Source organism: Panthera pardus, unplaced genomic scaffold, assembly GCF_024362965.1.
Source record: "Panthera pardus isolate Hobbes unplaced genomic scaffold, ASM2436296v1 HiC_scaffold_11, whole genome shotgun sequence".
Classification (NCBI taxonomy): domain Eukaryota; kingdom Metazoa; phylum Chordata; class Mammalia; order Carnivora; family Felidae; genus Panthera; species Panthera pardus.
Window position 1 is genome coordinate 79,532,054 of NW_026526666.1, and position 23,394 is coordinate 79,555,447.

Here is a 23,394-nt window from a genome sequence, read left to right on the forward strand (position 1 = left end):
ACATTAGACATCTGTTGTTAATGTCAGATACTTTACTAAGCACTAGAGATAGAAAGTGAGCAAGATGTGGTCCATGCCCTCAGGGAGTTTACAGTGTAGTGGAGACTCAGACACAAAGGTTGAGTATTTATAATAGTGTGTAACTATTGCATTAGTAGAGTTATATATACAATACAGTAGGAACAGAAAAGAGGAAGTGATTCATTTGAACAGGCAGGTGGTATGTATATGCAGGGAAGACTTCATAGAAATGTTTAATTTATTATTATTTTTAATTAAAAACATTTTTTGTTATTTTTGAGAGAGAGAGAGAGCGCGCGCATGCGTGTGTGCACACGAGTGGGGGATGGGCAGAGAGAGAGGGAGACACAGAATCTGAAGCAGGCTCCAGGCTCTGAGCTGTCAGCCCAGAGCCCGATGTGCGTCTGGAACCCATGAACTGCGAGATCATTTCCTGAGCCGAAGTTGGACGCTTAACTGACTGAGCCACCCAGGTGCCCCAGAAATGTTTATTTTATTTCTTTTTTCTCTTTAAGCGTTTATTACCTACACTAGATTATAATCCTCTTTTTAAAAATTTTAATTCCGCTGTGGTTAACATACAGTGTTATAGTAGTTTCAGGTGTACACTATAGTGATTCAACAGTTCCATATATTATCCAGTGCTCATCAAGATAAGTATACTCTTAATCCTGCTCACCTATTTCACGTATGCCCCCCACCCACCTCCCTTCTGGTAACCATCTTTAATATATTTCTTGAAGGATGTGTAGGATTTCACTGGGGACAGAGGCACAGTGCATGCAAAGGCTCAGTCATTTGGCAAATATTTTTTGCACATTTCCTGTGTGCAAGGTATTACACTAAGCTAGGCACTGGGGATATTATAGTAAGCGAGATAGACAGGATTTCTCCCCCAACAGAGCTTATGCTCTGGCAAGGAAAACAGACATTATGATTATAATACTTAAATAATTATAAGCTTGATATGGGTTTAAGAGGATAAGTGCAGAGTGCTGGAAGAGCATCTAACAGGGACCTAATTGAGACTAAGGGATATGGTTAGGTACTTTAAGTAAAGAAAGTTTAAGTTGAGACTTGATGTAGAAGGAGTTTGGAAAAGAAGCAAAGTATTTCAGGCAGAGAGCTAACAATTTCAAAGTTTGTTAGGTGCCCTAGAGTGTGGCAAGATCAAGAAGTTGAGAGAGGCTGGTCTTGTTCAACGAAGAAAGCTAAAGGTGAAAAAGGAGGGTTGTGAGCTGTGGAGAGCCTTAAGGCCTTCTTAAGATTTTGGTCTTTATCTTCAGGTCAGTGAGAAGTCATTAAAGAATTTTAAGTAGGGGAGGGGCACCTGGGTGGCTCAGTTGGTTAAGCGTCCGACTTAGGCTTATGTCATGATCTCACAGTTCGTGAGTTCAGGCCCCGCATTGGGCTCTGTGCTGACAGCTCAGAGCCTAGAGCCTGCTTCGGATTCTGTGTCTCCCTCTCTCTCTGCTCCTCTTCTGCTCATGCTCGCTCGCTCTCTCTCTCTCTCTCTCCTCTCTCAAAAATAAATAAACTTTAAAAAAAATTTAAGGAATTTTAAGTAGGGGATAACTTGATCAGATGTGTTGCTGTGTGGTGAATAGATTGGAGAGAGGCAAGAATGTACTAGGAGCAAGCAATCACATAGGCTCTTCAAGGCAAGGGAACCATTGTACTAGAGAAAGAGGTTGAAAATACAGGAAAGGGAATAAACAACAAATAATTCCATAAAGCGGTGGTTCACAAACCTTAGCATACATCAGAATCACCTGGAGGCCTTGTTGAAAACAGTTTGGCCCCAATTCCAGAGTTTCTGATTTAGTAGGTCTAGAGTGAGGCCTGAGAATTTGCATTTGTGACAAGTTCTGGAGAGGCCAATGCTGCTGGCCTGAGAAACGCACATTGAGAACTAGTGTCTTACAGGGTGAGTGCGTTTGAATCCTGAGCACAGAGGACCAAGATTAGCCTTAAGCAGGAGGGGATATCTCCTTCATGATGATAGGAAGGAAGAAATAGGTGAATATAGGTGTAGCAAAGGTGGGTTTGTAGGTTCAATAGAAGGAAATTGTGGTAGTTCTAATCTCATGCCTGTTTTTCTGAAGTGGGGTAGATTATTTGCTGAGAGTAGAAGCAGAGGTAGGTGGAATGGGCATAGGTAGGTAGTAGGCAGGAAAATCAGAGGTTTGGAGAGAGTGGTAAAGGTCTGAAACAGCCATTAGGAAGGCTGGGAGAAGGCCAAGCAGGTAAGGAAATAGACTGCTGGTAGCACTGAACATGGAGACTACGAATTTATAACAGTGGTACTGACCTCTGCAGGTGTGTGAGTCTCCTCAGCAGCTCTCAGCAACCCTGTCAAGAAAAGGCAGTTTGATAGGTTGATTTACCCAAGATTGGAACTTTGCCAATCTTGCAAAGAAGGAAATAGGGATGTGGAAGTCGAGGTTATTGTCAAGAGAGTGGATTAGGAAGATAGAAAAAGAGGCAAATAAATATAAGAGGGGCTAACTGACAGAGATATGATAGAGGAGTTTGGCATTTAGAGTTTTCCATGATGAGAGACAGATACAGGAGGCACAACTAAGTGTGTGTCCTGTAAAACTGGAGGTAGTCATCAGAGGATGGGATATATTTGTAAGATTATTTATTTTGAGGGGGGCGGGGTAGGGAACAAGCAGGAGATGGACAGAGAGGGAGAGAAAATCCCAAGCAGGTGTCATGCTCATCGCAGAGCCCAATGCAGGGCTTGATCCCAACTCGGGGCTTGATCCCATGACTATGAGATCATGACCTGAGCCGAAATTGAGTTGGCTGTTTAACTGACTGAGCCACCCAAGTACCCCAAGGATGGGATATTTGAATCTAAGTTATTGGAGGTGGAGAAGTTCTGGCAACTACAATATCTAGGGTATAGTTGTGGAAGAGAGTTGCTGGGGTAGAGTAGACAAGGAGCTCAAAGAACTCAGGAAGCTCAAAATACATGTTATATGAGTTATCCATATAGACACTGAGATAGACTTTTATGATGATGATGATGATAGCAATAGCTACTGTTTCCTGAGTGAGCACTTACTGTGTACCAGATACCATTCTGAACCTTGATGTATTTTTAACTCTTCTAATCCATACAACAACTCCTATGAAGTGCTATTAACCATCTCTATTTTATAAACGAGGAAACTCAGGAAGAGAGAGGTTAAGGAACATGGTCAAGGCAATATAGCTTGTATATGGTAGTACCAGGATTTGAACCCAGGCACTCTGATTCTCTCCAGAGTCTGTCCTCTTAACCCTGTTACTGTTTAGGCAGTAAAGAGCAATTTCGAGAGCCAGATGTCAAAGCCCTCAGAAAAACAGAAGGAGTAGTGAGGCATTTGGGAGAGGACAGCATGGTAAGGGTTGAATTGCAGCAAGATGGTAGAGGAGAGAGGTTTTACAAAAAAGGTAGAAGAGTAATGGTCTGCCAAGGGCATTGGGAAGGGGAGCAAATAAAATACTAACCTGCCTTCAGTTGTGACATATGGGAGAGTAAGGAGCCCTCATATTGCAGAGATACATGGGAAATAGTATCCTTAGCGAAGGGCATGCTCACAGTTAAGAATAGGTGCTCAAGGACCCTTTTATGGGCATGTGACCTGTGCAGTTGTACAAGTCCACACACTTAGACCCTGTTCTCAGTTTGATGCATTGCTGTCATTGTCTTGAAATTCTTAATAGTTTTTCAGTAAGGGACCCCATATTTTCATTTTGCACTGTATCCTGCATATTATGTAGTGTGTCCTGCAGGAGGTATAGGGAATACAACATGAAATGATGAGCTTCTAGGTGATTTTTGATCATGGAATAGAAATTCTAGGTGATTACATGGAATTTTTGGTAGAAAGAAAAGGAAGTTAGGTCTCACAGCAGAGGAAGTGTAGGTAATTTAGGGAAAACAGTTGTGGTATAGTAAATGTTTAACAACTGGGTCCCTCCCTCCCCTCAAAGCCCCCAAAACAAGCCCTGAGTTGTAGATGTTGTCAGTTTCCATGGTGTAAATACAGCCACCATGACCATTTTGGAACTTCCAACATGAGTTGGGAGAGATGTGCACAGTCAGGTCAGATGAGCCAGCTCCAGCACACTTCCGATAATTGTGATCAGTAAAATGAGAAGTAGACCAATAAAACAAGAAATACGGTAGATGTAGGCATGGCAGTGTCCTGGAAGAGGGTAAAAACTCAAATTTGGGCCTTAGAGAATTCAGGTGTACCTTGGAAGGAAGATCCTGGGGTTGTGTTGCTGGGGAGTACTTTTTCTTCTTGTTGGCCTGCAATGTACAGTAGCAATAAATTGCTGCTAAGGAATGGGATCTGGAGCTTTAGGGTCTAAAACAGAGAGTGGGTGGACATGAGGGGAGGAATATTGAACTTGAACTATGAGCCGCAAGAGTAGGAGGGGGCCTTTGTGCAATGTTGCACAGAGGCATTTATATAGGTTGGCATCACTTGCTGAGAACTGTAAGCATTGTAAAATAATAGGGCAAAGTGAAGTCTTCAGTTCCAGACATTATGTTTGACCTTATATGCCATTCGTAGGAGCTTGAGGCCTTGGATAGTTCTGGAAGGGTAGTAGAATCACCTTGCGCATTCAGAATAGTTAACTGGTAGGCATTTCTTTTAGGAGAGTACTTGCAGCTCAAACTTGTGCTTAATGCACTGGGGAAAGGGAAGGAAGTGTATACGCTGCAGATCTTCTCCTTCTAATTAGGGATGGCTGGCTAGCAGTACTAGTTTCTAGTTTGTACTGTTGGCATTAAGGTAGGTCAAGCAACTCTGCATCCAAAGTGGTAAGAAATTATATCATAAATTGCTCTCGTCTTGCCTGAAATGCCTGCAGAGCTGTGAAGGCATTGGGTTGTTAGTAGCATTCTTCATTCTTTTGGAGACATACAAATATTGTATCTAAGAGCCGGTATTGTGGACCTTTTGCAATTCCAAAAATGGAAAGGAATGTCACCAATTTATTCCCCTTTATCACCTTAAAGAAGGAGAGGCTTGTACTGCTTGGTTTAAGTGTCGTGTCCTTTCTGTGTGGTGAATTGTCTCTGAATTGTCAGCAGGAGGAGAATGAAGGCTTATTGCAGTTCAGCCACTGGCAGTTAATTGCTGCCAGGCCTGCTTTGTGAAACGAGGAGAGGAATGTTCTCTGAGCCCAGGAAATGAAGGTACAGTTAGGTATCCCCACATGGAAGGTTTGGCTTTCAGAAAACTGAGGTGCCCCTTTCTCTGCCACCACCATCATTTCATCCCCTGTAAGCCAGTGCCTTTCTGTGGGACAAATATCTGAGAGGATAAATGAGTCAAGCCTTTGGGCACCTCTCTGCTGCCTTTTTTACTGAGGAAAATTCTTGTGCTGACTCTACATCTTACCAGCAGATAGAGGTGTGGGGTGTGGGCAGCGACAGAGAAGAGCCTTGCATAACCGAGTACGAAACCCGGCAGTTCTGTCTCCCTTTGTCCCATGTTTTGGTTTGGTTTGGTTTTCAGGGTTTTTTGCTTGATCACTTTGTTTTGATTTTTATTTATTTTTTATTTTTTTGTTAATTTTTTTTTAATGTTTACTTATTTTTGAGAGAGAGAGAGAGAGATAGAGAGAGAGAGAGAGAAAGAGACCGAGCGTGAGCAGGGGGAGGGGCAGAGAGAGAGAGAGGGAACACAGATCTGAAACAGGCTCCAGGTTCTGAGCTGTCAGCACAGAGCCCAATGTGGGGCTTGAGCTCACTATCTGTGAAATTGTGACCTGAGCCAAAGTCAGACATTTAACCGACTGAGCCAACAAAATGCCCCAACTTAGTTAACGATTTTTAAAAAATCTTTCCTGGGGTGCCTGGGTGGCTCAGTGGGTTGGGTGGCCAACTTCGGCTCAGGTCATGATCTCACAGTCTGTGAGTCCGTGAGTTCGAGCCCCGCATCAGGCTCTGTGCTGACAGCTCAGAGCCTGGAGCCTGCTTCGAGTTCTGTATCTCCCTCTCTGCAACTCCCCACTCGCACTCTGTCTCTCTCTCTCTCTCAAAAATAAACAAACATTAAAAAAATAAAAACTAAAAAATCTTCCCTATAATTCTTTAGGGTTGTGAAATTTTTGCCAAGGGTTCATTTATTCTTCTGGCTATAATTTCCTGACATATTTGGAATTCCTAAGGGCCAGGCCTAGTTTCCCTCAGATTCTCATTCTCTGTTATCTGGGCAGCGGACAGGCCAATAACTTTTACCAAAAATTGTTTAGCCTCAGGCCCCCTTCCAGCCCCCTGGCCTGGATAAGTTGTATGACTTTGCTACCCCTCAGTGACCAAGGCCCTTCTAGTACTGTCTGGGTGCACACATATGCACTAAATGCCCCCTCCCCCACCACCATTCTAACCTTACATTACTGGCTTATTGCATTGAGAGAAAAACTGGGTAGCCTGTGCCCTTGTTGTGTGTGGGTGTGCAGAAATCCCTGCAACTGTACTGTTCTTTTCTCAAAAGTATTAGTGCCTGAACTAGAATACCCTTTCCTTTTTCCTCCCCTCCCCCCTTAACTGCTCACTTTCTCCTCTCATCTCCTAAATTTTCTGGTTCTTTCATCAGCTTATCTTTTTTTTTTTTTTTTTTTTTTTTTTATCTATTTCACTATATGATGTGAATTTAAAAATGTGTTTGTTGGCTACTTTAAGATTTTTTTATTTTTAAGTAATCTCTATACCCAACATGAGGCTTGAACCTACAACCCTGAGATCAAGAGTCACACGCTCCACTGACTGATCCAGCCAGGTACCCCTGTTGGCTACTTTGCTAAGTTAACTTAGGATGCAGGCAGTGGTGAAGGTTTTGGTGTGGACGGGTTAATAGAGCGTTGCTAATTGGCACACCTTGAGCCTTGGGAAGAAAGTCTCAAAACCAGCCATCTCTTAGCCAACACCCTTGTCATCCCTCTCCCTTTCTCTCTTCATGGTGGTCTTAGTTTCTCCAAGGAGACTATGAGAAGACATAACTTTGTAACTAACTGCTGCAAAAATAAACCCTGCCCTGTTCTCCAGCCTCAGCTTTAGTTGCTGAGAACTGGGTTGATAGGTCTTTAAACCCCACTGGCTTTGCTATTGTAGGAAGACTGTCTTCTAGTAGGATTTTTTGTTAATGACAATGATAGTTTTTGTTTTATTTTAATACAGTTGTGTCTCAAATCAAAATGTGTTGAAAGTTCAATTTCTATGAACCACTCGTTCTTTTTTGTTAAGTAGTCACCAGGGTGGCATGCGTATTACCAAGGAGGGCCCCCTACTTGGACTGTGATCATATGACCTGGATAAGTGTGAACATCCTGTGTGGGTCCTGCAGGCTCCTGATACTCAAAACCGAACAGCTCATGGTGGTTTTTCGGATCATCTGGAATTATGATATTAATCACTGGGCTGGCTTGTTTGATGAGGGGAAGGCAGTCCCAACTAGGCCTGGGGAGAAAGCAGAAGGAAGAAGTGGGAGAAGGAGTGAGAGAGAAATGGCGAAAGAGAATGTGAATAGAAGCCTCTCATCATTCTGAATAAAGCTTCTTTGAAGATGAAATAGGTGTATGCACCTGGGGCATGATTATATGACTTACGGTTAGTTCAGAATTAGGTTGGTTTTTATGATTTCTGTCAAGTGCCAGAAAAAAATTGCCTAAGGAAATTTCACCCAAATCTCAACCCTATATCATCCTCTACAAATTTTTAGTATTACTTCATAGTTTCTGAAGTAAAATGATTTGCTTCATATCTCCTCTTCCTGCTTTTTAAAAATATAATAATAATAAATAATAAACAAATTCTTTAAAAATAAAAATCTGCCTGTCTTGTTTAAAAGGATGTACACTCTTCTATTTCTGGGAATCTGTTCTAAAGCAGCAATTCCTAAATAAAGAAAGAGCTTCACACACAATGATAAGATGCTATTTATTTAATTAAAAAATGGAAGCAGTCTGTCTAATAAGGGGAAAGTTGAAGTTGTGCAGCCATTAAAAATATATTTTTGATTAGGGGTGCCTGGGTGGCTCAGTTGGTTAAGTGTCCGACTTTGACTCAGGTCATGATCTCAGTTTGTGAGTTCGAGCCCCGTGTCGGGCTCTGTGCTGACAGCTCAGAGCCTGGAGCCTGCCTCAGATTCTGTGTCTCCCTCTCTCTCTGCCCCTCCCCTGCTCATGCTCTGTCTCTCTCTGTCTCAAAAATAAATAAAAACATTAAAAAAATTAAAATATATATATATATATTTTTTGGTTATATGAATGGCTCTTCTGAACTTCCTCTGCTTTCCACTTCAGCCACACAGAATGCTTGCTCTTCTGTGGATACCATACTTTTTTTTTTTTTTTATAGTTTAAGGAATTTTTATTTATTTTAACTTTTTATTTTTTTATATATTTTTTTAATTTTATTTTTTTAATTTACATCCAAATTAGCATATTGTGCAACAGTGATTTCAGGAGTAGATTCCTTACTGCCCCTTACCCATTTAGCCCATCCCCATCCCACAATCCCTCCAGTAACCCTCTGTTTGTTCTCCATATTTAAAAATCTCTTATGTTTTGTCCCCCCCCCCCGGTTTTATATTATTTTTGCTTCCCTTCCCTTATATTCATCTGTTCTGTGTCTTAAAGTCCTCATATGAGTGAAGTCATGATATTTGTCTTTCTCTGATTAATTTCACTTAGCCTATTACCCTCTAGTTCCATCCATGTAGTTGCAAATGGCAAGATTTCACTGTTTTTGATTGCTGAGTAATACTCCATTGTATATATATACCACATTTTCCTTATCCATTCATCCATCGATGGACATTTGGGCTCTTTTCATACTTTGGCTATTATCTATAGTGCTGCTATAAACATTGGGGTGCATGTGCCCCTTCGAAACAGCACTCCTGTGTCCTTAGGATAAATACCTAGTAGTGCAATTGCTGTGTCATAGGATAGTTCTATTTTTAATTTTTTGAGGAACCTCCATACTGTTTTCCAGAGTGGCTGCACCAGTTTGCATTCCCACCAGAAGTGCAAAAGAGTTCCCCTTTCTCCACATCCTCACCAACATCTGTCGTTGCCTGAGTTGTTAATGTTAGCCGTTCTGACAGGTGTGAGGTGGTATCTCATTGTGGTTTTGATTTGTATTTCCCTGATGATGAGTGATGTTGAGCATTTTTTCATGTGTCGGTTGGCCATCTGGATGTCTTCTTTGGAGAAGTGTCTATTCATGTCTTTGCCCATTTCTTCACTGGATTATTTGTTTTTTGGGTATTGAGCTTGATAAGTTCTTTATAGATTTTGGATACTAACCCTTTATCTGATATGTCGTTTGCAAATATCTTCTCCCATTCTGTTGGTTGCCTTTTAGCTTTGCTGATTGTTTCCTTTGCTGTGCAGAAGCTTTTTATTTTGATGAGGTAGGTCCCAATAGTTCATTTTTGCTTTTGTTTCCCTTGCCTCCGGAGACATGTTGAGTAAGAAGTTGCTGCGGCCAAGGGCAAAGAGGTTTTTGCCTGCTTTCTCCTTGAGGATTTTGATGGCTTCCTGTCTTACATTTAGGTCTTTCATCCATTTTGAGTTTATTTTTGTGTATGGTGTAAGAAAGTGGTCCAGGTTCATTTTTCTGCATGCCGCTGTCCAGTTTTCCCAGCCCCGCTTGCTGAAGAGACTGTCTTTATTCCATTGGCTCTTCTTTCCTGCTTTGTCAAAGATTAGTTGCCCATACATTTGTGAGTCCATTTCTGTTATGTTCCATTGATCTGAGTGTCTGTTTTTGTTCCATGTGAATACCATACTTTTAAAAAACAGCCTCCTTGAAGTGTAATTGACATAAACTGTATGTACATGTTTAAAGTGTATAATTTGTTTTAACAAAAATATACCTATAAAACCATCCCCACAAAAAAGGTAATGAACATATCCATTACGCCCCAAAGTTTCCTCCTGTCCCTTTATAATCTGTCCTTCCTTCTCCCTCCCTTACCCCAGGGCAACCACTGATCTGCTTTAGGTTATTATAGATTTTCCAGAATTTTTATATAAATGGAATCATACATTATGTACGCTTTTTAACGACTTTATTGAGGATGCCATAAAACTCACTCCTTGTAAGCATACAGTTTTGTGATTTTATTAAGCATAGACTTGTGCATTATCACCACCATCCAGTTTAACATTTCTGTCACCCCAAAAACTTCCCTTGTGCCATCCCCACTCCCACTCTCAGCCCCAGGCATCCACTAATCACTATAAATTTGCCTTGTCTGGACTTTTCATATAAATGAGCCATGCAATATGTAGTCTTGAGTCTGGCTTCTTTCACTTAGCATCATGTTTTGATGTTCATCCTTGTTGTAGTATGTGTCACATCCTACATAGTGTGTAGTTGGTTCCCTTTAATTGCTAAATAGTGTTCCACTGTATGGATACATCATTTGTTTATCTGTTCACCTGTTGATGGACATTTGAATTGTTTCTAGATTTTTGGGTGCAGATAAGGCTGTTAGGAAATTTGTGTAAAAGTCTTTGTATGGGGATATACTTTAATTTCTCTTGGATAAATACCTGGGAGTGGAATAGCTGCATCATATCGTAGGTATATATTTAATATTATAAGAAACCGCCAAACTTTTTCCAAGCAGTTGTACCATTTTACATTCCCATTTGTAATGTATGAAAGTTCTAGGTGTTCCACCTTCTCACTAAACTTTGTATGGTTTTAGACATTGTAATAGGTGTGTTAATAGTATCTCATTGTGGTTTTTCTTTGCATTTTCTTCATGACTGATGATGTTGAACATCTTTTCGTGTACTTATTTGCCATTTATATATTTTTTGGTAAAGTGTTTATAGTTTTCCCCATTTTAAAAATTGGGTTGTCCTCTTACATACATATTCTGCATACGTGTCATTTATTAGAAATTTGATTTGTAAATATTCTCTCAATCTGTGGCTTGTATTTTCATTCTCTTAGCAGTGTTTTTTGAAGAGCAGATATTAATTTTGATGATGTCTAGTTTATCAGTTTTTTAAATTTATGGATCATGTTTTTGGTATTGTGTTTTAGAAAGATTTTCTCCTAACTTCAGAAAGTTTTATAGTTTTAAGTTTTTAAGTTCAGGTCTAGAATGTTTTTGTGCATGGTAGGAGCTGTGGATGGAAGGGTTTTGTTCTGTTTTGTTTTTTGGCATATGAATATCCAGTTGTGGTAGCACCATATTTTTTGCATCCTTTCTCCATTGAATTGCTTTTCACTTTATTGAAAATTAGTTAACTATATACTTATGAATCTATTTCTGGACTCTTTTTGGTTCCATCATTTTATTTGTTTATATTGGTACATTGTCTATATCAACACCACCCTGTCTTTTTTTTAAGTAAGTTCTTTGCCCAATGTGGGGCTTGAATTCATGACCCTGAGATCAAGAGTCGCCTGCTCTACCGACTGAACCAGCCAGGCACTTCAACACCACACTGTCTTGATAATGATAGCTTTGTAGTAAGTCTTTTATTCAGATTATGTAAATCTTACAGCTCTGTTCTTTGTTATCAGAAATTTTTTGGCTAGGGGAAGCCTGGGTGGCTCGGTTGAGCGTCGGACTTTGGCTCAGGTCATGATTTCAGGGTTCATGGGTTTGAGCCCCACGTTGGGCTAAGCTGATGGCATGGAGCCTGCTTTGGATTTTCTGTCTCCCTCTCTCTGCTCCTCCCCCACTCACATGCTCTCTTTCTCTCTCTCTCCCTCAAAAATAAATAAACATATAAAAAATTTAGGAAAGAAATTTTTGGCTATTCTAGGTCCATTATGTTTCCATATAAATTTTAGAATCATTTTGTCAAAAAAATCATCTTGTCAATTTATTTTTAAAAAGCCTTCTGGTATTTTTATTGGGACTATGTTAGGGCTATAGATCAATTTGGAGAGAATTGATAGCCTAATAATAATAGTGATCTAGTGATCCATGAACACAGTGTATCTTTCTTTTTATTTACATCATCGTTAATTTCTCTCAGCAATGTGTTGTTTTCAGGGTACAGATCTTGCACATATTTTGTCACTTATTTCTAAGTATTTTATACTTTTGGTGCTATTATAATTGGCATTTAAAAAAATTCAGTTTCTAAAATGCTCCCTGAAAGAAACTATAAAAAAAATTCAGTTTCTGTTTGTTGCTAGTGTGTAGAAATATAATTACTTTTTGTAGATTGATCTTGTATCCTGAAACCTTGCTAAGCTCACTTAATCATACCAGTAACTTTTTTGTAGATTCCATTGGATTTTCTCTATTTATAATCATGTTGTCTGTGAATAAAGACCATTTTACTTCTTTTCTGATGTGTATGCCTGTTACTTCTTTTTCTTGCCTTATTGCACTGCCTAGAACCTTTACTACAATGTTGAATAAAAGTGGTGAAAGTGTTGATGTGAATTTGTGTCAGGAATAAATGCTGGGTTTTGTCAAATGCTTTTTTTTTTTACATGTATTGATATGATCATATGGGTTTTTGTTTTCAGTGTGTTAACATGGTGAATACCTTGATTGATTTTGAGTATTAAATTACCCTGTGTTGCTGAGATAAAACCTACTTAGTCATAATATATTATCCTTTCTGTATATTGTTATATTTGATTTACTAAAATTTCGTTATGAATTTTGAATTTGTATTCACAGGGGATATTAGCCTGTGATTTTTAACATCAAAGAAATACTGGCCTTATAAAATGAGCTGAAAGTTTTAACTCTTTTCGTTTCTTGGAAAAGTTTGTGTAGAATCGGTACTATTTATTCCTTAAATGTTCAGTATAATTCCCCAGTGAAGCTATCTTGACCTGGAGTTCTTTGCAGGAAAATCTTAAACTATAAATTCATCTATATAATAGATACATAGCAATTTAGGTTATCTATAATAGTTCTTCATGAGTGAACTTGGGCAGATTGTGTCTTTCAGTTAATTTGTGCATTTTGTCCCAATAGTCAAACTTATTGGCATAAAGTTGCTCATAATATTCCCTTATTGCCCTTCTAATACCTGTAGAACCTGTAGTGAATATATTGGTAATTTTGTGTTCCCTTCCCCTTTCTCCCCCCCTCTCCCCACATCAGACTGACTAGATTTTCTTAATGAATCTTTGGTTTTATTCATTTTTCTCTATTGCTTTCTATTTTATTGATTTCTGCTCTAACCTATTATTTCATTTTTTCTTCATAATTTGGATTTCATTTGCTCTTTTTCTTTTTTTTTTTTAATTTTTTTTTTTTAACGTTTAATTTTTGAGACAGAGAGAGAGTGAGCATGAACGGTGGAGGGTCAGAGAGAGAGGGAGACACAGAATCTGAAACAGGCTCCAGGCTCTGAGCTGTCAGCACAGAGCCCGACGCGGGGCTCGAATTCATGGACTGCGAGATCATTACCTGAGCCGAAGTCGGCCGCTTAACCGACTGAGCCACCAGGCGCCCCTCATTTGCTCTTTTTCTAGTTTCTTAAGATATAATCTCAATCGTTAATTCAGATTTTTTTCTAACATAGGCATTTTTAGTGCTATAAATTTCCCTCTAAGTACTGCTTTAGCTGAATCCTACAAATTTTGATATTTTGTTTTTACAGTTTCATTCAGTTCAGAATACTTTTAAATTTCCTTTTTTGACTATTTCTTTGACCCTTGGGTTATTTAGAAGTATGTAATGTGGTATCCAAATATTGGGGGGGAGGGTCTTCCAGATATTGTTGTCTTATTGATTGGTAATTTAATGTAATTTTAATGCATTGCTGTCTGTGAATGTTGTATGACTTAAATCCTTTTAAATGCATTGAGACCTGTTTTATGGTTCAGAAAATGGTCTGTCTTGGTAAATGTTCATTGTGCATTTGAAAAGAATATGTATCCTACTATTATTGTTGGGTGAGTGTTCTATAAATGTCAAATAGGTCAAATTGGTTACTGTTGTTCCGATCTTCTATATCCTTACTTATTTTCTGTTAGTTTCTATCAGTTATTTAGAAAGGTGATGAAATATCACACTATATTTGTGGATATATCTGTTTCTCCTCACTGTTAGATTAGCTTTTGCTTCATGTACTTTGAAAATTTTATTAGCTGTGTAAATGTTTAGGATTGTTACATACTCTTGGTGAATTGGCCCTTTTATCATTATAGAATTATCTTCTTTATCTTTGATAATATTCTTTGCTCTGAAATCTGTTTTGTCTGATATTGATTTATCCAGTCAGGTTTTCTTTTGGTTAGTATTAGCATAATGTATCTTTTTCCATGTTTTTACCTTTAACTTACTTGTGTTTTTATATTTAAAATGTATTTTTTAGGGGCGCCTGGGTGGCGCAGTCGGTTAAGCGTCCGACTTCAGCCAGGTCACGATCTCGCGGTCCGTGAGTTCGAGCCCCGCGTCGGGCTCTGGGCTGATGGCTCGGAGCCTGGAGCCTGTTTCCGATTCTGTGTCTCCCTGTCTCTCTGCCCCTCCCCTGTTCATGCTCTGTCTCTCTCTGTCCCAAAAATAAATAAAAAACGTTGAAAAAAAAAAATTAAAAAAAAAAAATGTATTTTTTATAGGCTACATATAGCTGGATATTGCTTTTTTTCCAGTCTGAGAATCTCTGGTGATTAACTGAGATATGTAGACTATTTAATGTGACTACTGATGTGATTGGAGTCAAATCTACCACCTAGTATTTATTTAGTGTTTGTCCCACGTGTTTTTTGTTCATTTTATCCCTATTTTTATGCTCTCCCTTGAATTAACTATTTTTTATTCCATTTTACCTACTTTTCTTGATTTATTAGTGGTGATAGGCAGAACAGGAGGCCAATGTCCAACTCTCAGGAACCTGTGACTATGTTATGTTACATAGCAAAGAGGAAGTAGGGTTGCAGATGGAATTAATGTTATTAAACAGCTGACCTTAAAATAGGGAGATTATCTTGCATTTTTTGGTAGGCCCAATTTATAGACAAGAGTCCTTAAAAGTGGAAGAAGATAATATAACTATAGAAGAAAGACATAGAGAGATGTAACATTGCTTGCTTTGAAAATGGAGAGAGGGGACCATGAGCTAAAGAAAGTAGATGGCTTCTAGAAAATGGGAAAAGCAAGGAAACAGATTCTCTCCTAAAGCCTCCAAAAAGGAATAAAGCCCTGTGAACACCTTAATCTTACCCCACTGAGATCTGTGCTGGATTATTATCCTGCAGAACTGTAAGATAATAAATTTTTATGGTTTAGGCTGCTAATATAATTTTTTACAGCAGCAATAAAAAGATTAATAGTTATAATAGTTATGTAGTTTTACTGGTTGCTATAGAGTTTATAGTTCACATCATTAGCTTATCAAGAACTACATTCAAATGATACTTTACTAGTTCATATATAGTGTAAGGGCCTTACGACACTTCTATTTTGTGTTTCCATCCTTTGCTCTATTGTTGTCATACATTTTACTTCCACATGTTATAAACCATAACATCTATTACTACTATTTTTGTTTTAAACAGCCAGTTACCTTTTAAAGAGATTTGAATAACAAGAAGAAATATATAACCAATTAGTTACTATTTTCAGTGCTCTTCATTATTTTACGTAGATCTAGGTTTCCATTTGGTATCATCTTTCTTTGTCTTGAAGGATTTTCTTTATCATCTCTTGTGGTGTAGGTTTGTAGTGATGAATTCTTTCAGCTTTTGTATATCTGAAAAGTCTTTATTTCACCTTCATCTTTGAAAAATACCTTTGCTGTTTAAGTAAATCTAAGTTGGCAGGGATGTTTTGTTTTTGTTTTTTTGCTTATAGTACCTTTTTTATTAAAAAAAATTTTTTTTAATGTTTATTTTTATTTTTGAGAGAGACAGAGACAGAGTGTCAGCAGGGGTGGGACAGAGAGAGAGGGAGACACAGAATCTGAAGCAGGCTCTGGCACGGCTGGAGCTGTCAGCACAGAGCCTGATGCGGGGCTTGAACTCACGAACCATGAGATCATGACCTGAGGCAAAATTGGATGCTTAACTGACTAAGCCACCCAGGTACCCTATAATACCTTTTTTTAAAAAAAAATGTTTATTTATTTTGAGAGAGAAAGAGCAGGGCAGGGCCAGACAGAGAGAGAGAACCCTAAGCAGGCTCTGCCATGTCAGCGCAGAGCCCGACATGGAGCTTGATCCTGCGAACCATGAGATCATGACCTGAGACAAAATTGAGAGTTGAACACCTAACCGACCGAGCCACCCAGGTGCCCTGCTTACGGTACTTTAAAGATACTGTGGCAATATCTTCTAGCTTGTGTTATTTCATTGAAAAGTCAGCTATAATTTTTATGTATTTTTTTCCTTTATACATAACGTGTCTTTTCTCTGGCTGCTTTTAAGATTTTATCACTGTTTTAAGTAATTCCATTGTTATTCCTTGGTGTCGTTTTCTTTCTGTTTCTTATCCTTGGAGCATAAACTCAAATTTATATTCACATATGGGTTTATAGTTTTCATCAGATTTGGACATTATCGACTATTATTTTTTCAAATATTTTACTGTCCCCCCTTCCTTTGAGAACTCCAAAGTGTTTTTGGTCACTTGAATTTGTTTTACAAGTTGGCTGCTACTTGTTCATTTCTTTTCTTTTGTTCATTTCTTTTCAGTCTTTTCTCTGCATGTTTCATTTCAAATCATTTCTGTTAGTATGTCTTTAAGTTTACTTATCTTTTCTTCTGCATTGTCTACTGTGCCATTTAATCTTTGCAATGTATTTTATGTATGTGTCTGTACATAAGCCAGGATAACAATACCTTAATCACAGCAGTGGCTCACACAAACACAAAATTCTCCACAGTGTATTTTTCGTCTTACACATTATAATCTTCATCTCTAGGAGCTTGATTTGGATCTTTTAAAAAATATATCTTACTGGGGCTCCTGGGTGGCTTAGTTGGTTAAGCATCTGACTCTGGCTCAGGTCATGATCTCATAGTTTGTGAGTTTGAGCCCCACATCGGGCTCTCTGCTGACAGCACAGAGCCTGCTTTGAATCCTCTGTCCCCCTCTTCTTGTGCCTCTCCCCTACTCACTCTCTTTCTCTCTGTCTCTAAAATAAATAAACATTAAAAAAACTAAAAAAAAAAATCTTCCATGTCGCTACTTAATATATGAAGTCATGCACTTTTTCCTATAACTTCTTGAATATATGGAATATAATAATTATTATTTTAATACCTTTGTCTACCAGTTCTGTTCTGTTATTTCTGGGTCAGTTTTAATTAATTGATATTTTTCCTTATTACAGGAGCATTGTTATTCCCAAGTATTCTATTTTTAAGCCTCGTTTCCTTTCCTTACTTGCTCTTCTTGGGCAAGCTTATGTATTCCCATGGCTTCAGTTGCTATCTTTGGGATCTTGATTCCAACTCTGGGTCGCTTTGAATTTCCCAGCTGTACCTCAGGTTTAGTATGTCTAAAACATAACTTGCCTGTTATTTTCTTAAAGTTGCTCCTTTGTAGTCTATCTTAGTTTTTGATACCACTATAGTTAGTCCCTCCACTCAAGCTAGAAACATGGGATTCATCTTAGATTCTTTCCCCCAAGCCCCTGATGCATTTCAACTTCACAAGTGTTAGATTCTTAATATTTTAAAATTCATCCCACAGGAGGAATTTCCAGTAATGGTGGCAGTGTAAAGTGGTCTCCTGAATCCTCCCACAGATAATAATTATAAAATACATAAAAAAAAAATGTATTTAAGGAAATTGGAAAGGATCCCAAAGCAGACAGAAGCTAAAGGAGAGCTTATTCTTGAAAAAACAGCAACTGGAAGTGATAAGAATTGTGAGTTTGCAGCTTTTTAAAATTTTTGCCTGAAGGCATTAGCTAACCCCCACAGCAGAGGAGAGTGGCAGTGGAAAACTTTAGTTTTATTTCCTTATGGTGGCAAAGAACAGATTTCAGGATAGAAAAATTCCCTGAAAATTTATGGGGAAAATAAGAAAAGCACAGAAGATGGTGAAATCCATAACCTGACAATAAACTCTACTAAAATCCCTGGCTGAACCTCTAAACTACACCTACATAGGAAGATTCCAGAGGGCATGGTAATAAAGCAGGCAGAGATCAGAGAGGCAGAGTTGTGTCTTTGAAAGACAGAATGTAATGCAAACTGAGTTCTGTGAGTTTAACTGAGTGCATTCCTCAACGATATATAGCTCAGGTGGCAGAAATCTGAAATCTTACTGACTTAGGGAGTCCAAGTACGGAGTCTAAGGCTGAAAAAATTTACGGAATAATCTCATGAAGTTAAGAAAGCACAGAGTAGGCCCCAATTCTGGGTACAATCTATGGCAAAATTATTTTGTTTATCACCAGATTAAATGAGAACACCTGCAGGGGACCAGGCTGAAAAAGCAACTGCGGGAATTACACAAAGATATCAGTTGCTGCATATTGCAGAGGAAGCAAAGTCTACAGTTCTAATTCCAGATAAGTTACTTGCCTACTAGAAAAAAAAATACTGTAAATAATCCCAATGAAAATACAGTAGAATCCAGAGTCACTGCATTTATTAGATGTCCAGTATTCAAACAGAAACTGTTAGACATGCAAAGACACAGGAGAAAGTGACCCACACTCAGGAGGTAGAAGCAGTCAATGGAAACAGACTCCAGTTTGATTCAGATATTGGAGTTAGTAGTCAAAGACTTCAAAGTATGTTCAGAAAACTAAAGGAAGTTGAAGGAAAATGGTTTTAGTGAGTGAACAGTTAAAGAATTTCAAAAGAAATGTAAATGATTTTAAAAATGGGAAAATAGAGATTAGAGAACTTCCACTTATGGCATCATGAGAGGGTCCCTAATTTTCTCATTGAAAAAATACGTATAAAACTGAACAGAATTGTCAAAAATATTTCAGGCTACTAAAAATATAATAGAGGCAGAAGCAAATTGAGAAGCATTTCAGCCGGTAATGCTTTGAGCAAGTACAGTGGGTGTCTGTAGTCTTCTTCCTGGGGCTTCCCCCATCAGTGTCTACCTCCATCACTCCAGCTCAGGTGACAAGAAATGTAGTTTTACGTGTGTGGTTGGACATGAAAACTAGCGACTTTTCTAGAGGTTCGACATGGCTTGGGGCAAAGGGTGAAAACTCAGCTTTGACAACTGAACGTGGCAAACTTAGCTGGGAATGAATGGAGAGAATCCACAGCTTTGCTAGCCTGAGATTGCAGTGCCTGCTGGGATGAGTGGTGGGCCTGCCAGAAACTTAATGGGAAGATCTTAAAAATAAGAGAGCCATAGAAGGGCTAAGATAAGCTCTCCACATATCCCTGGTCAACTGAGAAACCCAAAGACTTGAGAATTGGCTGCAACTTTCAGTGCATTCCCCAAGGAACACACAGATGGATTGGCAGAGGGTGAAGGTTTATGGGCTAAATGTGTTTGAGTAACCTCTGCCCAAATCATTGACTGACTGCTAAACTGTGCAGATACAGGAGCGACACCTAGGAAGCCAGGCTAAAATAAAAATAAGAACAAAAAGCAAAACAAAACTGAGCAAAGGTATCACTTGCAACATTCTGTGGAGGGAGTCTGATCCTTCAGTTTAAGCACACAGAAGTTACTAAAAATAATCAACAGCCCATCAGAAAAATAAAATAGAATCCCGAATTGCTGCAGTATATGATCTAAAATTTCCAGTTTCCAACCAGGTGTTATGAGACATGTAAAAAAAGAATCAGGAAAGTATGACCCACATTTAGGGAAAGAAAAGTAATCAGTAGAAGTGAATTGTGAGAGGACTCAGCTGTCAGATTTAGCAAGACTTCAGTGCTGTTAAAAACATGCTTAAAAAGTTAAAGGAACCCGTGTTCAAAGATACAAAGGAAAACAAGATGAACATTGCCCAGCAAATAGTGGCTCTAGCCACTTTTACTCAGCATTGTACTGGAGGTCCTAGCTAATGTAATAGTGCAAGAAAAAGAAATTAAAGGAATACAGATTGGAGATAAAGAAGGAAAACTGCCTTTATTCACAGATGATAGAATCATGTACCCCCCAAATTCCAAGGAATCTACACAAAAACTACTGGAACTATTTAAGGGAATTTAGAACGGCTTCAGGATATAAGACCAGTATACAAAAATCAATTGTGTTTATATATTAGTGATGAATACTTGGAAATTGAAGTTTTTAAAAATGTATAGCATCCAGGGTGCCTGGATGGCTTGGTTGGTTAAGCATCTGACTCTTGATTTCATCTCAGGCCATGATCTCACGGTTCGTGAGATAGAGCCTCGTGTTGGGCTCTGGGCTGCCAGTGTGGAGCCTGCTTGGGATTCTCTTCTTCTCTCTCTGCCCCTCTTCCACTTGCGTGCGTGCTCTGTCTCTCTCTAAATAAATAAACATTAAGAAAAATAAAAATAAAAAATGTATGGCATACAAAAACATAAAATACTTAAGGATGGATTTAACAAAATATGTGCAAGAGCTACATACCAAAAACTGTAAGACATCACTGAAAGTGAAGAACTAAATAAGTGGAGAAATAATACCGCATTGTAAGAGTGTTCCCTTCAAAATAATGTCCTCCTGGGACCTCAGTATTTGCCCTTATTTGGGAATAGGATATTTGTAGATGTAGTTAGTTAAGGATCTTAGGTTAAAATCATTCTTTATTTATTTAGGGTGGACTCTAAATCCAATGCCTGGTGTCTTTTCATGAGGAAGCAAAGGTAGATTTGGACCCAGAGAGACACAAGGAAGACAGTCATATGAAGATGAAGATAGCGATTGAAGTTATGTTGCCACAAGCCAAGAAATGCTAAGAGCCTCTGGGAGTTGGAAGAGGCAAAGAAGGTCTCCCCAAAGGCCTTCAGTAGGATTGTGGCCCTGCAAATGTCTTGATTTCAAACTTTTGGCTTCTAGAACTGTGAGAGAATAAGTTTCTGTTGTTTTAGGCCACTAAGTTTGTGGTAATTTGTTATGGCAGCCCTAGAAAACTGGTACAATCATGTTCATGGACTGGGACTTAGAATGTCAAAACGACCTTGAAAATAAACAACAGAGTTGGAAGATTTAAACTCTGTAGCTTTAAGACTTACTGTAAAGCTGCAGTCATCAAAGCAGTAGTATTAGTGTAAAGATAGACTAAATTAGTGAAACAGAATAACATCTAGAAATAGACCCACGCAAATATGGTTAGTTGATGTGCCAAGGCAAGTCCATGGGGAGAGGATAATCTTTTCAATAAATAGATGCTGGAACAATTGGATAGTGATATGAAAAAACATGAACATTGACCCTTACCTCCTACTGTACAGAAAAATTATCTCATATGGATCATAGACCTAAATGTAAGAGCTCAAATTATAAAACTTATAGAAGAAAACACAGGAGAACCCTTTTGTGATCTTGTCATTAAATAAATAAACTCATATCACTAAAAGCATGAACCATAAAAGAAAAAAAAAATGATAAATTAGAATAAAAAATTATAGACTTTTGCTATTTAAAAGACACCAGTAACAAAAATGAAAAGGCAAGCTACAGACTGGGAAACCATATTTGCAAATTAAATACCCAACAAAGCTCTTATTCTAGAATACATAAAGAGCTGTTGAACTTAATCAGAAAACTAATAATAAAGCAAAGGATTTGAACAGATAGTCCATCAAAGAATTTATACAATCCAATACAGTGTTGGGACAAAAATGTCCAATAAGTGCATGAAAAGATACTTATTAATCATTAGGAAAATGCATATTAAAACAACAATAAGATGCCATTACACACCTCCATAATGTCTAAACTTAAAAAGACTTAAAAAGACAAAAAAAACAATTTCTGTCAAGGTTGTAGAACAACTGGAATTCTCATACCAGTGGTGGGACTATATAATGATACAACTTTGGAAAATAGTTTGGTAGTTTTTTTAAAGTTAAAGGCATATCTCCCTTATGACCAGGCATTCTACTTGCAGATATTTACACAAGAGAAATGAAAGAATATATGGTTCATACAAAGACTTATAGAGGAATATTTATAGCAAGTCAATTTGTAATAGGCAAAAACTGGAACCAGCTCATATGTCCATCTATTGGTGAATGAATAAACAAATTGTGGTATATTAATATATGTGTTGCTCAGCAATCATAAAGGAAAAGGTACTGATATAGACAGCAATGTGGACAGATAGCAAAATAATTTCGCTGGGTGAAAGAAGCTGACAAAAAGAGTACATAGAATGTGATTCTGTTTATATAAAATACTAGAAGATGCAAACTAATCTGTAGTGATAGAAGCAGAGCAGTGGTTGCTTGGGGCTGGGAGTTGGGACAAGGGATTGCAAAGGAGCATGAGGAATCTTTGGAAGTGATGGATATGCTCATTATCTTGATTGTGGTGATGGTTTCAAAGTATGCATATAGTAAAATTTGTCAAATTGTACACTTTAAATATGCTCAGTTTATTGTATGTCAGTTATGTCTTAATAAAGTAAAAAAAAAGTGGACAAAGATTTGAATTTCACTAAAGAAAACATATGACTGGCCAGTAAACACATAAAAAAATATTCAGCCTCATTAGTCATCAAAAAAATGCAAATTAAATCACAGTGAGATACTACTAGAATGATGAAAAATAAAAAGACCAAGAATACCAAGTGTGGTGAAGTTGTGGAGCACCTGGAACTCTCATACATTGCTGGTAGAAATGCAAAATGGTGTAGCCACTTTAGATAACAGTTCATAAACTTAAATATACACTTATATGTAACCCGCAATAAAGACTTCTGAGTATTTACCCCAAATTAACTAAAACACATGTTAACAGAAACTTTGGTATTCAAACATTTATAGCAGATTTATTTATAAGAGCTGAGAACTGAAAACCGCTTCAATCTCTATCAATAGATGAACAGAAACTTTGGTATTCAAACATTTATAGCAGATTTATTTATAAGAGCTGAGAATTGAAAACCGCTTCAATCTCTATCAATAGATGAATGGGTAAATGAATTTTGGTATATCTCTAGAATGGTGTATTACTCAGTAATAAAAAGGAAGGAATTACTGATATACACAATAACATGGATGAATCTTTAAAATATGTTGAGTGAGGGGCGCCTGGGTGGCTCAGTCAGTTGAGTGTCCGACTTCGGCTCAGGTCATGATCTCGCAGTTGGTGGGTTCGAGCTCCGCGTCGGGCTCTGTGCTGACAGCTTGGAGCCTGGAGCCTGCTTCGGGTTCTGTGTGTCCCTCTCTCTGCTCCTCCCCTGCTCATGCTCTGTCTCTCTCTCCTTCAAAAATAAATAAAAACATTAAAAAAAATTTTTTTAAATATGTTGAGTGAAAGAGGCCAGAAACAAAAATAGTACGTG

General features: G+C 38.1%; 1 protein-coding gene across 8 annotated transcripts in view; it reads left to right on the forward strand.

The window, feature by feature from the left end:
- The window catches only part of KIAA0319L (KIAA0319 like), a 95,700-nt gene that overhangs the window by 31,517 nt on the left and 40,789 nt on the right, over nucleotides 1-23,394 (forward strand). The gene's annotated exons all lie outside the window — the stretch shown is intronic.